This window comes from Rhinatrema bivittatum, chromosome 5 (genome assembly GCF_901001135.1).
Source record: "Rhinatrema bivittatum chromosome 5, aRhiBiv1.1, whole genome shotgun sequence".
In the NCBI taxonomy this organism is placed as follows: domain Eukaryota; kingdom Metazoa; phylum Chordata; class Amphibia; order Gymnophiona; family Rhinatrematidae; genus Rhinatrema; species Rhinatrema bivittatum.
The window spans coordinates 360,000,923-360,012,495 of record NC_042619.1 but is presented as its reverse complement, the minus strand read 5'-3'; positions in this window follow the sequence as shown (position 1 = coordinate 360,012,495).

Genomic DNA, 11,573 nt, shown 5'->3' with positions numbered 1-11,573 from the left:
TAGTTGGCAATATCAGGTTAATCTTTGTAATAAAAGGTTTTCTAATAGGGTATGGGGACCCTTCTTTACTCAGGAGGCTAATTTTTTTCAAAATGCACCTGTGCTAGGCCGGTCTTTGACCGCTGCCTGTATCAGGGGTTTAGCTGAGGGGTTAAATGACACTGAGGTTACTTCTGTGTTAGATTTAATTGTACAGACAAAATGGCTGAATGACTCATTTCCCCTTGCCCGCTTGGGTGATGAGAACAGCCAACAGAAAGCGCAGGAATGCTTTGAAACAGGAGGTTCAAAATACATTCCTTAATCTTAATGATAGAATTAAAACTGCTATAAAAGGTATTCAATCCAATGAATATCAGCTAAGAGCAGGTATTTTTCAATTAAGGGATTACTTAGCTCAAACCTTACAGTTAGGGATTGATGCCATATCCACAACTGATGAGAAAATACAGGTTCTAGCAAGAATAGAACAGCTTACTCACTTTATTGATGGTCTCACTTCCCCAAAACCCAAATGGGGAGACCTTCAATTGGGAAAAATATTAGAGGAAATAAACCTCACAGCTGAGCAAATTCAGTATGCCCATGTTGAGGCTTCACAAGTTATTTTGCAGGTCAGCAAACATGAAATGGGAAAAGAACCATGGGCAACCTTAGGTTCAACCCTAGTACAAGGGGTCAGACGTATCTTTCTCCCAATCACTACTCAGGTCTATAAACGTTGCTGGGAAATCCAGAACTTTGGTCAGTTCTTGGAAAGCTCAAATGGAAGCAACACCTGGATTAAAACAATTAAAATCTTTGAACCAACCCACTTGTGTATTAATAATGCTGGTTATCACTGGATCATAGCACAAGGTTGTCACAAAGTTCCTGTAACTGTGTGTAATTCCCTGGTGCAGGTCTCTAATACTTGCCTCACACTAGAGGGAGAAGCTGATTGTCCTCTAGAACCGAATCCCGGTCCTCTAGTAGAAGTTTTTTTGAAATTACCCAATGGATTTTATATCCTTCGGTCAAACAAAGCACAGTGTGGGTTTCAACCGGGAATATTGTATTTAGTTACTGCACTATCTGTCATTAAGTGTGGACCGTGGGAATTTTATCCTACACTTAGTGCCCGGTTAACTGAAACAATAAAGTACATTGAATTTAAACCAGTACAATTCACTGAGTTAAAAATGTTATTGACTCATGTTTTAAATGTAAATGTATTATTAAGAAATTTGTCTTCACTTTGGTTAATGTCAGAGGATGAGTTTTTACAGCATCTGAGAATGATAGAACTAACAGCTAGTGAATGGGAGCTGATCCTAGACGAGCTACTGAAGCCAGAGGTATTTTCAAATGCCCTGGGTCGTGCTTTTTCTGGATTAGTGGGTGGAATAGCTAAAACAGCTGTTGGTGTAGTTAAAACCATAATGGAAGGGGCAGGTGGACTCCTTCATGACTTAGGGATCAATTTATTCCCATTAATCCTGGGAATCATAGTAATAATTGGTGTTCTTTTCTTCTGTCTTAGGAGAAATTAGAACGAAGAGCAGCGAACCAGAAATGGCAGGTGTAAACTCAAAGATACATATTCCAGCTAATCCTAGGAAGAATGCGATGATTGTCTGCCTGGGACCTGATCTCATAAATGAGTATGCTGATTATGGAAGCTGGATGTATTCAGAAAACAATCCTGATACATGTGCACCTTATTATCTGCATAAAAACTGTGATATTTTATTTAAGTTCCCACAATATTCCTATTGCTGGACTTGGCCAAGAAGACTGGCATCTGTTCGTGAAGCACTACGAAGAACCTTGAGTGCTCACATTTGTCAGTGTGCTCCCTGGGAACTTGTGCCCTGCTACTTCAATATCTACTCTTTGGCAGAATATCAGTTAGGATATGGACATGGCCTATCAAATGCCAATCCTGTTGCTTCAGATGGAAATTCAAGAGCCTCCAGCCCGGGGTTAAGCTCGAATTGGTTTCCAGTACCTAGTCCACAGTCTTTTGCGACGGATGAAGATTTGGATCCAACGTACCCTGCTCCGGCTAATTCTCTAACGGATGAAGGACAAGACTTTGTGCTTTGGCTGAATGCAGCTCTCTCCCCTGAGGATGATCAATCAGTCATTCTCCAACATCAGCAATCAAATCCTACTCAAGATTCTGCTCCGACTAGACCAGCAGTGGAAGGCGAGCAAACAGATTCCAATATCTATAATTAGTCAGACTGACTTCACAGATATCTGAAACGTCTGATCCGGCTGGATCTACTGAGAACTGTGAATAACTGTCTATTATTGACTGGACTGGTATGTGTCTTATTCAAAATGCACCTTGCCATTTCAGGATCGTTGCTCATCAATTGGTAAGTATAATAGGCATTTAATGCCCACAGATCCCTACACATGATGGAATCAGTGATGACACATCACAGATTTCTGACCCGTAAAGATTATTTTAATTATGAACCCTCATCTTATTTGACTGGATGAGCAGCTTCAAATTTAAAATTTACATTCCCTGGGTATGAATGTTCTCTATTTCCCATAAGGAAATATTGAGAAACTCTTTATATCTGGTTATTATTAGAAACTAACTCAGATTTGTCAACTCATATCTCTTTATAATCAATTTGGTAATGTAACCAATGTTTATTACACTTGTATTATTACATTTGATTTTCAGTTGTATCTATGCAATGTTGAGCACTGACACAACTCATTATATGTAGTTTATTGTGTGATTATTTTCCCCCAGGCTTATTAGTGCCTTACTGATTTATACGTATCTAGCTATGTCTAGTATTTGCTTTACTGACTCCATGGGGGGGTGTCAGAAAATATCTTAATATTTTGTGCTTTATTGATAATTACTTATATTTAGTGAAGTCAGTAATCAATTAGCCATAAAGAAACATGTTAGCATTTAATACCCATAAGCCTTTACTTTTAAAAGCCATGACATCAGTCATGGCTGTGCTGAAAAAGCTCCAGCACATAGCATTCACCTTTACCCTACTTAAGACTTCGAGCATTCACCTTTACCCTACTTAAGACCTCGAGAGAAAGTTGTTTACCACTTTCTCTTATCTCAAGTAAGAAAGCACCTGCATTTTATGACATTGAGCATCCTAAAAACAGGTGGCATGATTGACCATCCTAAAAACAGATGGCCAGTCAATTAAGCGTGACTCTTGTGACAGAAGGGAGTGAAAAAGATTTTCTTTTAGAACTACAAAAGAAATCCAATTAAAAATCAAATATGGGCAAAGCATTAAACAGGGTGAGAATAAATCCTAAATTTTAATGTTCTGATATGAAAAATTGATTGAACCTCAGTCAAGGTCCCTAGAAATGAAGTTCTTCAAAGGCTAAAAGATAGATGTGTTGATAGAAAAGTAACAGCTACCCTGGATCAAAGGGTCTTAAGTGTATAAAACTAGTGGCAGTCTGAGGGAAAGTAGGAGTGCTACTTTGACTTTCTTTGCACGTGATTGAGAGAGACATCGAGCGGGGTGCTTCAGATAATTGGTAAATATAATCTTTTATTCAAGTATATGAGAACCTTTAAATTGCTATTGTTTCTAGATTGGCAGATGTATTAGAAATGTATTAATTTCTAAAAAGATGACATTGATAGACATTTATCTGATATTAATAATTTCAATTACTTTTTTAATGGCTCTTACATTGATTGTAGGATATACTTTGGTAAAGTTAAGATTTGAACATAAAAGTGTTTCTTAGTCATTTAGAGATATTTATTCATGCCTTTCTTTATCTGAAATAAAGAAAATATTTTTACAATAAACTGACTGGTTTATTTTGCATGATGTGCTGCATGAATTAATGGTTAATAAATTTCTGTGGTAGATTCGAACACACCTCTGAAAGTAAACTTTTTTTTGTCTCAAGGCAGAAAGGGTAGGGAAATAGAAGTGGAAGTGGGATTTTTTTATCAAGGCAGGATTCCCTGGTTTTAAATTCTGCTAAGGGTAGAAGCCTCAATACTGCCATTCAAAATTTACCACAGAGAAATGCAGTATAAATTTTTATGGAGGGCATATTTTTCACCCCAATGTCTCTTTCGTGCCAATCTACATGAAACTAGTCAATGTGCCAAATGTTTCATGGACAAGAGCACTTTATCCCATGCCTTTTGGGGTTGCCCTAATATTCGTCGATTTTGGATGGCGATCGTAAATTATTTGGAGAGGCTGTTGGATATCGCTGTTCCGTGTACTCCCGCCACTCTATTATTTGGTAGTCTACATGTTAACCAGATGAAAGGCATGGAAACACGACTCTTATTCAAAAAGCATGTTATGTGGGAAAAAAAACTGATTTTACTGCAATGGAAAGGTGCTGAGGTGCCCACTTATTGGCAATGGAGGAACAACTTTCACAAGTTATTACAAATGGAAAATATGGCCTCCTACACATCGCCTCTACATCGACGACGCTTCCTCCGTATCTGGTTGGTGTACATACAAGCGCTGCCCCACCGAACTCGGAGTCAGATCCTCAACATCGCTGGTGAGGGCCAATGATCTTTCACAGTCGGCTCATCTGTAACTTGGTGGTTGACCACGGACGTCAAGATTTGCTTATATTGACTTGGCTTTGGAGGGAAGGGGGGGGGAAATGGTTCGGAGGGGGGTGGGATGGGGGGAGAGGACACGACAGCTGTGGGGGGGGGGGGGAGATTATTGTAAAAGAGCTCATATTTGCATTGTCATCCTGGGGGCTCAGAGTACCACCGCTCAGGTGTACTGTTAATGTTTGTGTTTGGTTTATGCTTAATAAAAAAGCGTTAATACTTAAAACAAATCAAAGAAAATTCTTTTTCACTCAGCGCATAGTTAAGCTCTGGGCTTCATTGCCAGAGGATGTGGTTACAGCAGTTAGTGTAACTGGGTTTAAGAAAGGTTTGGACAAGTTCCTACAGGAAAAATCCATAAACTACTATTACTTAATTAATAAGCAATAGTAGCTTGTGATTTATCTAATATTTAGGTACTTGCCAGGAACATGTGACTTGGATTGGCCACTGTTGGTCTGACCCAGTAAAGCAGATCTTATGTTCTTATGTTATGTTCTAACATGTTTAAAATGAACAATTTTCTCTCAGAGAGAATATTACTGACCACTTGGTTTCACAGAAAAATTAAAACTGAAGGGACTCTGTGCAACATCCATGATATAGGATGACTTGAACATACTCAGTAGATCATACTAAAAATTAATTGCATTTTTTTTTATTTACTCTTTATGCAATTTAACAAACTTATAACAAGACTTCCTCTTGAAAAATGAAATACAGAAATGTTACATACATTCAAACACAGCTGAAGGCTTCAAAAATTATATAATTGAAAAAAAGAAAACAGACATCTTCAACATCTCTGCAATAAAGTCCACCAATGGGGGGGGGGGGGGGCAGGGAATGCTCTACTTAAAGAAATTAAGGATAAAATCCTTATTTTAAACATATTTGCTAGATAGATACAGAGATCTTTAATTATGTAGGACAAGCAGTTTCAATATTGGCACTTGCTGGGCTAATAACAGCTTTCCCAATCAAAAATTGGGTCAAATGTGGAGGGTCATAGAATATGTAAGTATTATTATTGTACTTAACAGTACATTTACAAGGGAATTTCAAGAAGAATGACCCCCCAATAAGCAAAACTTGTGGTTTTAACAATAGGAAGGCTTTTCTCCTCTTTTGTGTCTCGCGAGAGACATCAGGAAAAACTCTTATGTTACAACCAAGAAATAATTTGTTTCTATATCGCAAACAGAACCGCAAGAGCCAATCTTTATCATGGTCCAATGCTAGGCACACTATTAGTGTCACTGGTATAGCCAAGTCAGTGTCTGAACTTTCCAGGATGTTAGAAATATCCATTATTTGGTTTTGCCCAGGATCTACAGGTCCTCTCCCTTGTATTTGCACATCAGATCTTCTTACTTTAGGTGCATAAAACATCTTTGAAATAGGGGGCATTGCTGCCTCTTCAATCTTTAATATTTCCAAAAGTAATGTTTAAACAAGTCCCTTGGAGACGTCAGAGGTACCTGGGAGAAATTTATGAATCTTACATTTCTGTATTTGCTCAGGTTCTCCAAATTTTCTAATTTCCTTGCAGTGCTATTTCTATCTTTAATAAACATTTCCTGAGTTGCCTTAATTTCTATTATCTGCTGACTCTTAATCACTCCTTGATTTTCCAAATCCTCTGTAGCGTGTTTTAGCACTTTCACTTCCTCTTCAAACTGACAGATCGATCCAGTAAAGTGCGGCTGCGTTTACCCCGCTCCTAACTCGCGTTCTACTCACTTTCCGGCCGCGTTAGCCCTTCCTGCGATACACTATCCCCTTTAACCTACTCCTACCGCGTCCTATAATCCCCGGACAACCCCTTCCGCACGCGGCATGTATTGTATATTGCATGTAAACGATCGAATTAGCTATTCCCTACCATCCAGTAACGCGCGCCCCGACTATCGCTATTTTACCCTGCCGTATCAAGCGGTATGTGAGCAGGACTGTGCGTGCGGGGAACGAGGGTGCACCCGGCACTGCCGCACTCTTTCTAACGCGGCCTTACTGTATCGACCTGTGAGTGATTTTTATTGTTATTGGCTGAACAAGCTGTATAATAGAAGCTCTCATTTCTATGATTGTTTCCCATAAAGTCTCCATTGTAAAATGAGAAGGTCTTACCACCTCAGGAATACTTTGAGCCGGGTCCGCTGTAGTTCCCCCAGCTCTGTCCAACAAAGATAATTCTGCATTCACGTTGGTTAGTCCCTCGCTGAAACTTGGGCTTGCTGGTGACGTTACAGCCCCTCCGGTCCCTGCCGGGATACGCCCTTCGGCTCTTTGGTCATCTGGCGTTCCTGTCCGCACTGGGGTGTCTCTCTCGCCTGCTGGATTCTCCGGCGGTGTCCTCGTCACGGAGCTCAAAGGTGACATCGAGCCTGGGAGAGAGGGGAGCTCTTCTTCTCTTCCCCGAGTCTCCAGCGGCTGAGCATTTACCGTGTTTACCTCTCTGCGCACGATATGAGCATCCACTGGCCCCGAAATTGGCATTGACAATGAGGGAACTGCAGGGTAAGGTTCCCCTCGCGGTTTTCGCTTCCTTCCCATTAGAGGTAATCGAGTTTAGCAAGAAATATTCAGGCAAATCAGGAGCTCAAAAAATCGCACTGCTCTACCAGGCGGCCATCTTGAGTCCAGCCCCCTAATTGCATTTAAAAAGAAATCTTCACCATCACCAGCCAAGCTCCATTAGATCATGCCATCCACCTATGAGTAGTTCACATCCTGCTTGTTTCAGAGAACATGGTTTGCCCTCAATATGAGTAACAATTGTAAAATTACAATACAGGATGAGGGTTAAGAATAAGAAGCTTAGAGGTCGATTTTAAAACAAGTGTGCATGCACCCATGCATGTACGTATCATCGCGCAAGCATAAATCAACAAATTTTAAAACATGCTCGTGTGAGGCATATTCCCAGTTTTCCAATTAGTCCACCAATTTGTCCAGTTAATATCAAAGCCTTTCAGACCCATCTGGTTCGTTATTCTGCATGCTGCCCAGTTGACACGGACCCCTCAAACTTTCCTATGAGACCTAAAATGTGAGATCTACAGACTTGCTCCTCACCAGGACCAGCCATAAAGTTACGTGGATACCTAGCGTTTGCGCGCTGCACATTTTGTTCTTAAAATTTGGAGTTATACGTGTAAGTCTTGGTCCTGTCCTATAACGCCCATGCCCATGCCCTACCTTTTTATGCCCTTTTATTCCTCATGCACGCAAACGTATGTACGTGAATATTTGCGGCTTTTTAAAATTTGCGTTGCTTGCATGAGGCCCACATAAGCCCATATGTGGGCATTTTTGCACAAGCAACATTTTCAAAATCAACCTGTTAGCTTGTTGTCTAGAATTCAGAACAGCTGCAGGACTCTGACTTGCACCAAACACTCGGTTTATGGAACAAGAGACCTTCACTATACTGGTAATTGCCCTTCTTTATTAAGTACTCTAGGGAAACTGAAGATAAGCTGTGACTTTTGTGTTTCTCTTCTATTGCTTTTGGCAACATCATTTTTGTGACTTAAAGTTGTCAAATAAACCAGACTGATTACAGAGCAGTCCCATCACAACGGTAAAGGTGACCCTAGTGGTAGAGTCTGGATATTTCCTGGATTGGTCAGAGGGAGATCAAGAAAGCAAACAGAGGAGTGTGCTAGAGCAAGCAACCAGCATGGATTTAAGTGGATCCCTACTCTCAGAAGTGTGAATCCTTTGGCATTACCTTTCCAGTACAGTAAATGAGTAGGATACTGCAGCCAAGTCAGTGAATAAAGTATGCAAAAGAACTATATCTATTATAAGTGTGGATAATTTTTCAAATTAAATTAGACATGCAATAAGTACTAACTCTCCTCTGACCCCACCTCCAGGAATGCAGCCTTACGCTGCATGTAATAGTATATCTGTACTGCCACTATGCGTATACTTTTATGTACAAAGAGGGTAGCTAAAAATGGAATCTATTATGGCTCTGCATGAGGGTATCGATCCAGAACTTTTGTATTGTATTTCAAATGCTGAACACAGAAATTGATAACTGTTGCAACGAATTGTTTCCTGTAGATAAGCAAACTTTAATTATTGTATTATTGTTACGCCCGTTGGTGATGGCTGTGACCACTTCTGCTCACCTCTTTCTTCACCTCCCTAACTCCATGGGGTAGATTGGCAGCATCCTCTAGCTACCTACGACCTGCCTACCGCTTCTAGCCCTCCCGGGTCGGCATGGATGCCATCGACCGCCATCTTGCCATCTGATCTCTCTAGGTGGGCGTGCACGCACCCAGGCCGGTCTTATCCACGTCATGGCAGGAACCTCGGGGGCATCCCTTCCAGATGACTTCAGGATCTGTGGATATTTAAACTTGCTGGCAATCTTCAAAGACGATTTGGCAAAGAGTTGCATCCTTGCTGTTTCCACCTTGCTTCATGAGGACCCTACGTTCCAGTTCCAGTTCCAACGTGGTTCCTGCTCCTCAAGGGCCTCAAGGGCCTCTCTCTCTCCCTGCTCTCCCTGGCACCCCCAGCTCCACAGGTAGTGCTTCTATCTCTTTAATAAAGACTTCGTACCTTCCTCTGCTGAGACCTAGCCTCCCGACAGTGAGGCTCACGGGGCTTCTCCCCATGGGCGGTACCATCTCTTACTTCGGCCCAGGGTTCACACCCCGTCTGACATCACAGAATCCTAACTTATGTAATAAATTCAGACCAGTTTGGAACCATACCACCTGAATTGTCTGAGATTATTGGGAGCCAAGTCACAGGACTGCATATGCAACCACGGAGGACAGTGTACCTATTTCACCCGCAGTTCACTAAAGCATCTGGACTTCTGGGATGACGTCATCGGGACTGGGAGCTTGATTTTGCAGCTCCGCGACCCTGCCCACATAATCAGTGCTAATCCTACCTGTGGCTGAGGATTTTTCAGGACATCTTTTCAGTTCCTGCAAGTCCCTAGCGTGGGCATCTGGAATGCCATATTTTGGGTTGCTTTCTCGGCCTGGGGGAGTGGATATGCACCAGAGAAGCGCAAGGCCTGTCAAATCGCATTGTACTCGGGCAGCTAAGATGGCGGCCGGGACGGAGAGTGCTGGGCAGCTCATGTCAGTGTCAGCGCATGTGCTCCAAAAAATATCAACAAGTGTCTCCATGGCCCTTGATGAATGGCTTCTAAAGTTGCAGTCTGCAATGGATTACATAAAGGCCTCTATGGACGGATAGGCGAAACAATTAGACCATATGGAGCTCCGCGTATCGGACCAGGAAGATCAACTAGCCACCACCAGCAGGCAAGTGCAGGAGCTAAGAGAGCAGCAAAATGTATTAACAGCCAGAATAAAAGAGCAGGAGAATTGTAACCGGCGGAACAAAATTAAAATTATAGGCTTGCCTGAATCTGTACTGAAAAAGAGATATATGAGTTTGTAGAGAGCTGGTTACCTGGTAATTTGGGGTTAAATTTGCCCGAAAACCACATACACTGCGAGCGTGCTCACCGTGTGGGCCCGCAGCGCGAGGCTAATAGCCGGCCCAGGCCCGTTATGGTCAGGATCCTGAACTGGTCCCACAAAATGCAGATCATTCGAGCATTTAGGAAGCAGCCAGGCTTGGAGTACCATGGTCAGAAGATTCTACTGTTTAATAATTTTTCCGCTGCGGTGGCAGTGCAGCACAAGGCCATGTCGCCAGCTTGCTCCGAGCTTCACAAGCGTGGAATAGCCTTTGCGCTCCTATTTCCAGCTAAACTCAGAGTTCATCATAATAACAAAACACTCTTCCTTTATACAAAGGAGGAGGCGTCGGGCTTTCTCTCTAATCTGGAACTTGCAAACCCCACGTGATGGACTTCTCTGTTTCTCTGAGGTTTCAGCATTCCGCTCCATAGTTACTGCTTAATGGAGTTTTCTTTTGACTACCTGGTTGCTTGGCCTGGAGGTACACTGGCGGGGCCATGCAGTTGATGCCTTACTTGGGTACCCAGAGCATTGGTTATATGTTTTCTTACAGTTCTCTGCTTCACAGTGTGTTGGCATCTGTGATATGTTGTTACATGCAATTTAATCTCTGCACAGTTTTATTGGTTCATTGGGGTTTTGGAAGGTTATCTTTGAAAAGGTCTTCATGGTTGTATGGGGCCTGACAAAGCGGGATCCAACGGCTTATAAGACGGGATGGGAGGGTCAGGGGGGCATATCTGCACTTTCACCTGCCTAAGGTGGGGGTGCGGCTCCTCTGTGCCCCTTGGAGCTAGTGTACATGTGATCTCAGAGCGTGGTGGTATGTATGTGGTATGTATGGGTGTGTATGATGAGTGGAGGAGGGGGGTGCATGGTGATTCAACGGAGTATTATCAGTTTTTACATGTCAGATCAGCTGGAGGGGGAATAGTTCAACATTTCTCAGGGTTCAGGCTGGGGGGCCATGAGAAAACAAATACTTGGGACAACATGATTACAGTTGTACTCGACAGGCTGTTACGGCTACTATAAAAATTACTTTACTTAGTGCTAATGGTATCTCATCCCCCATCAAACAGAAAAAATTGCTCACGCTGTTTCAGCGCTTACATTCCCAGGTGGTGTTTCTCCAAGAAACACCACCTGTCTGCTGCGGAGCATGCAAAATTGAAACGGGAATGGTTGGGCCAATGCTAGTCTTCCTCATAACCACGCAAAAAAGGGGGGTTGCCATATTAATTCATAAGCAGGTGCCATTTCAGTTGGAAAAGCTTTGGCAGGATGTGGATGGATGCTATGTGATTGGCCAAGGGCAGCTGCATCAGCAAAATTTGCTTTCTGCAATATTTATGCTCCTAATGAATATAAGCATGATTTCTTCACCACCCTGGTAGGTAAGTTATGTGACTTGACTGAGTACACACTTGTAGTGGGCGGGGATTTTAATATGGTTATGAATAAGCAGGAAGATTGTCAGTCCCCTAAGATGGTAGAGCCCA